The sequence below is a fragment of the Phoca vitulina genome, unplaced genomic scaffold (assembly GCF_004348235.1).
Source record: "Phoca vitulina isolate PV1807 unplaced genomic scaffold, GSC_HSeal_1.0 scaffold47, whole genome shotgun sequence".
In the NCBI taxonomy this organism is placed as follows: Eukaryota; Metazoa; Chordata; class Mammalia; order Carnivora; family Phocidae; genus Phoca; species Phoca vitulina.
The window spans coordinates 10,102,515-10,108,387 of record NW_022589750.1 but is presented as its reverse complement, the minus strand read 5'-3'; the positions used below and the strand labels follow the sequence as shown (position 1 = coordinate 10,108,387).

General features: G+C 38.7%; 1 protein-coding gene across 1 annotated transcript in view; it reads right to left on the bottom strand.

Annotated features, from left to right (window-relative positions):
* AKAP10 (A-kinase anchoring protein 10) overlaps window positions 1–5,873 on the bottom strand; it is a 98,154-nt gene that overhangs the window by 71,010 nt on the left and 21,271 nt on the right. The gene's annotated exons all lie outside the window — the stretch shown is intronic.

The following is a 5,873-nucleotide window of genomic DNA, read 5'->3' as shown; positions in this document are numbered from 1 at the left end:
TTTTAATTTTTCTTTTTCCCATTTTCAACCAACATCTTATCAATCCCTTTTTTAAAAAAACATTTTTATTTTTCATTTTTAGAGTCATATTCTATCCCTTCATAGTAGTTACCCTTATTTTCAGCATATATATATAAGTTGTTCTCTCTTTAAAGTTTGGAGATACAGTTTCTTCTAACAGCTCAAAATATACCCTAAATCTCTAGTGTATGGCTTTGTTCTAGTCTCCTGCCTGATCACATTCTTTTTTTTTTTTAAATCTTCTTCTTTTTTCAAACAACTTACCAATTCCTCTTATAAAATCTTTTATAATTTTCATCTTCACACTCATATTCCATCCCTTCATCATATTAACCCTTATTTTTGTACATACATAAGTTTTTCTTTCTTTAAAATTTTGGGAGGCACTTTCTTCTAACAAAACAAAATACACCCAAAATCTAATGTGTGGCACTGATTTATGCACCAGCCTGATCATATTTGATCATATTCTGTTTTTTTTTGTTTTGTTCTGTTTTTGTCTTTTTCTTTTTTCTTTCTTTCCCTTTCTTTTCCCCCGGTTTCAGGTCTTTTCTGATTTGTTTAGAGTATATTTTCTGGGGACATTGTTACCCTGTTAGCATTTTGTTCTCTCATTCATCTGTTCTCCTCTGGACAAAATGACAAGATGGAAAAAATCACCTCAACAAAAAGAACAAGAGGCAGTACCAACTGCCAGGGACCTACTCAATACGGACATTAGTACGATGTCGGAACTAGAGTTCAGAATGATGATTTTAAAAATACTAGCTAGGCTTGAAAAAAGCATGGAAGTTATTAGAGAAACCCTTTCTGGAGAAATAAAAGAACTAAAATCTAACCAAGTTGAACTGAGAAAGGCTATTAATGAGGTGCAATCAAATATGGGGGTGCTAACTGCTAGGATAAATGAGGCAGAAGAAAGAATCAGTGAGATAGAAGACCAAATGATGGAAAATAAAGAAGCTGAGAAAAAGAGAGATAAACAACTACTGGATCACGAGGGCAGAATTCGAGAGATAAGTGATACCATAAGACGAGACAACATTAGAATAATTGGGATCCCAGAAGAAGAAGAAAGAGAGAGAGGGGCAGAAAGTATATTGGAGCAAATTATAGCAGAGAACTTCCCTAATTTGGGGAAGGAAACAGGCATCAAAATCCAGGAGGCACAGAGAACCCCTCTCAAAATCAATAAAAATAGGCCAACACCCTGACATCTAAGAGTAAAACTTACGAGTCTCAGAGACAAAGAGAAAATCCTGAAAGCAGCTCAGGAGAAGAGATCTGTAAACTACAATGAAGAAACATTAGACTGGCAACAGACCTATCCACAGAGACCTGGCAGGCCAGAAAGGACTGACATGATATATTCGAAGCACTAAATGAGAAAAATATGCAGCCAAGAATACTATATTCAGCTAGGCTGTCATTGAAAATAGAAGGAGAGATAAAAAGCTTCCAGGACAAACAAAAACTAAAGGAATTTACAAACATGAAACCAGCCCTACAAGAAATCTTGAAAGGGGTCCTCTAAGCAAAGAGAGAGCCTAAAAGCAACATAGACCAGAAAGGAACACAGACAATATACAGTAACAGTCACCTTACAGGCAATACAATGGCACTAAATTCCTATCTTTCAATAGCTACCCTGAATGTAAATGGGCTAAATGCCCCAATCAAAAGACACAGGCTATAAGATTGGATTAAAAAACAAGACCCATCGATATGCTGTCTGCAAGAGACTCATTTTAGACCCAAAGACACCCCCAGATTGAAAGTGAGGGGGTGGAAAACCATTTACCATGCTAATGGACACCAAAAGAAAGCTGGGATGGCAATCCTTATATCAGACAAATTAGATTTTAAACCAAAGACTGTAATAAGAGATGAGGAAGGACACTATATCCTACTTAAAGGGTCTATCCAACAAGAAGATCTAACAATTGTAAATATCTATGCCCCTAACATGGGAGCAGCCACCTATATAAGCCAATTAATAACAGAAGCAAAGAAACACATCGACAACAATACAATAATAGTGGGGGACTTTAACACCCCCCTCACTGAAATGGACAGATTGTCTAAGCAAAAGATCAACAAGGAAATGAAGACTTTAAATGACACACTGGACCAGAATACCAAAGTATTCTTTGTGCATCCCAAAGCAACAGAATACACATTCTTCTCTAGTGCCCATGGAACATTCTCCAGAATAGATCACATCCTAGGTCCCAAATCAGGTCTCAACCAGTACCAAAAGACTGGGATCATTCCCTGCCTATTTTCAGACCACAATGCTTTGAAACTAGAACTCAATCACAAGAGGAAAGTCAGAAAAAACTCAAATACATGGAGGCTAAAGAGCATCCTACTAAAGAATGAATGGGTCAACCAGGAAATTAAAGAAGAATTAAAAACATTCATGGAAACAAAAGAAAATGAAAACAAAACTATTCAAAATCTTTGGGATGCAGCAAAGGCAGTCCTAAGAGGAAAGTATATAGCAATACAAACCTTTCTCAAGAAACAAGAAAGGTCTCAAATACACAACCTAACCCTACACCTAAAGGAGCTGGAGAAAGAATAGCAAATAAAGCCTAAACCCAACAGGCGAAGAGAATAAAGATCAGAACAGAAATCAATGAAATAGAAACCAAAAGAACAGTAGAACAGATCAATGAAACTAGGAGCTGGTTCTTTGAAAGAATTAACAAGATTGATAAACCCCTGGCCAGACTTATCAAAAAGAAAAGAAAAATGACCCAAATCAACAAAATCATGAATGAAAGAGGAGAGATCACAACCAACACCAAAGAAATACAAACAATTATAAGAACATACTACGAGCAACTCTATGCCAACAAATTAGATAACCTGGAAGAAATGGATGCATTCCTAGAGATGTATCAACTACCAAAACTGAACCAGGAAGAAACAGAAAACCTGAACAGACCTATAACCATTAAGGAAATTGAAGCAGTCATCAAAAATCTCCCAAAAAACAAAAGCCCAGGGCCAGATGGCTTCCCAGGGGAATTCTACCAAACATTTAAAGAAGAATTAATACCTATTCTTCTGAAACTGTTCCAAAAAATAGAAATGGAAGGAAAACTTCCAAACTCGTTTTATGAGGCCACCATTACCTTGATCCCCAAACCAAAGACCCCATCAAAAAGGAGAATTACAGACCAATGTCCTTGATGCACACGGATGCAAAAATTCTCACCAAAATACTATCCAATAGGATACAACAGTACATTAAAAGGATTATTCACCACGACCAAGTGGGATTTATCCCTGGGCTGCAAGGTTGGTTCAACATCCGCAAATCAATCAACATGATACAATACATTAATAAAAGAAAGAACAAGAATCATATGATCCTCTCAATAGATGCAGAAAAAGCATTTGACAAAGTACAGTATCCTTTCTTGATCAAAACTCTTCAGAATATAGGGATAGAGGGCACATACCTCAATATCATAAAAGCCATCTATGAAAAACCCACAGCGAATATCATTCTCAATGGGGAAAAACTGAGTTTTCCCCCTAAGGTCAGGAACACGGCAGAGATGTCTACTATCACCACTGCTATTCAACATAGTATTAGAAGTCCTAGCCACAGCAATCAGACAACAAAAAGAAATAAAAGGCATCCAAATCGGCAAAGAAGAAGTCAAACTCTCACTCTTTGCAGATGATATATGATACTTTATGTGGAAAACCCAAAAGACTCCACCCCAAAACTGCTAGAACTCATACAGGAATTCAGTAAAGTGGCAGGATATAAAATCAATGCACAGAAGTCAGTGGCATTCCTATACACCAACAACAAGACAGAAGAAAGAGAAATTAAGGAGTCGATCCCATTTACAACTGCACCCAAAACCATAAGATACCTAGGAATAAATCTAACCAAAGAGGCAAAGGATCTGTACTCAGAAAACTATAAAATACTCATGAAAGAAATTGAGGAAGACACAAAGAAATGGAAAAACGTTCCATGCTCATGGATTGGAAGAACAAATATTGTGAAGATGTCAATGCTACCTAGAGCAATCTACACATTCAATGCAATCCCCATCAAAATACCATCCACTTTCTTCAAAGAAATGGAACAAATAATCCTAAAATTTGTATGGAACCAGAAAAGACCCCGCATAGCCAGAGGAATGTTGAAAAAGAAAAGCAAAGCTGGCGGCATCACAATTCCGGACTTCCAGCTCTACTACAAAGCTGTCATCATCAGGACAGTATGGTACTGGCACAAAAACAGACACACAGATCAATGGAACAGAATAGCACAGAAATGGACCCTCAACTCTATGGTCAACTAATCTTTGACAAAGCAGGAAAGAATGTCCAATGGAAAAAAAGACAATCTCTTAAACAAATGGTGTTGGGAAAACTGGACAGCCACATGCAGAAGAATGAAACTGGACCATTTCCTTACACCACACACAAAAATAGACTCCAAATGGTTGAAAGACCTCAATGTGAGACAGGAGTCCATCAAAATCCTAAAGGAGAACACAGGCAGCAACCTCTTCGACCTCAGCCGCAGCAACTTCTTCCTAGAAACATCGCCAAAGGCAAGGGAAGCAAGGGCAAAAATGAACTATTGGGACTTCATCAAGATAAAAAGCTTTTGCACAGCAAAAGAAACAGTCAACAAAACCAAAAGACAACTGACAGAATGGGAGAAGATATTTGCAAATGACATATCAGATAAAGGGCTAGTATCCAAAATCTATAAAGAACTTCTTAAACTCAACACCCAAAGAACAAATGATCCAACCAAGAAATGGGCAGAAGAGGGGCGCCTGGGTGGCTCAGTCGTTGGGTGTCTGCCTTCGGCTCGGGTTGTGATCCCGGGGTCCTGGGATCAGGCCCCGTATCGGGCTCCCTGCTTGGCGAGAAGCCTGCTTCTCCCTCTCCCACTCCCCCTGCTTGTGTTCTCTCTCTTGCTGTGTCTCTCTCTGTCAAATAAATAAATAAAATCTTTAAGAAAAAAAAGAAATGGGCAGAAGACATGAACAGTCATTTTTCCAAAGAAGACATCCAAATGGTCAACAGACACACGAAAAAGTGCTCAACATCGCTCAGCATCAGGGAAATCCAAATCAAAACCTCAATGAGTTATCACCTCACACAGTCAGAATGGCTAAAATTAACAAGTCAGGAAACAACAGATGTTGGCGGGGATGTGGAGAAAGGGGAACCCTCCTACACTGTTGGTGGGAATGCAAGCTGGTGCAGCCACTCTGGAAAACAGTATGGAGGTTGCTCAAAAAGTTGAAAATAGAGCTACCATACAATCCAGCAATTGCACTACTGGGTATTTACCCCAAAGATACAAATGTAGGGATCCGAACGGGTACATGCACCCCGATGTTTATAGCAGCAATGTCCACAATAGCCAAACTGTGGAAAGAGCCAAGATGTCCATCGACAGATGAATGGATAAAGAAAAGGTGGTATATATATACAATGGAATATTATGCAGCCATCAAAAGGAATGAGATCTTGCCATTTGCAACAACGTGGACGGAACTGGAGAGTGTTATGCTGAGCGAAATAAGTCAATCAGAGAAAGACATGTATCATATGACCTCACTGATATGAGGAATTCTTAATCTCAGGAAACAAACTGAGGGTTGCTGGAGTGGTGTGGGGTGAGAGGGATGGGGTGGCTGGGTGACAGACATTGGGGAGGGTATGTGCTATGGTGAGCGCTGTGAATTGTGCAAGACTGTTGAATCACAGATCTGTACCTCTGAAACAAATAATACAATATATGTTAAAAAAAAAAAAAAGAAGAAGATGGCAGGAGGGGAAGAATGAAGGGGGGG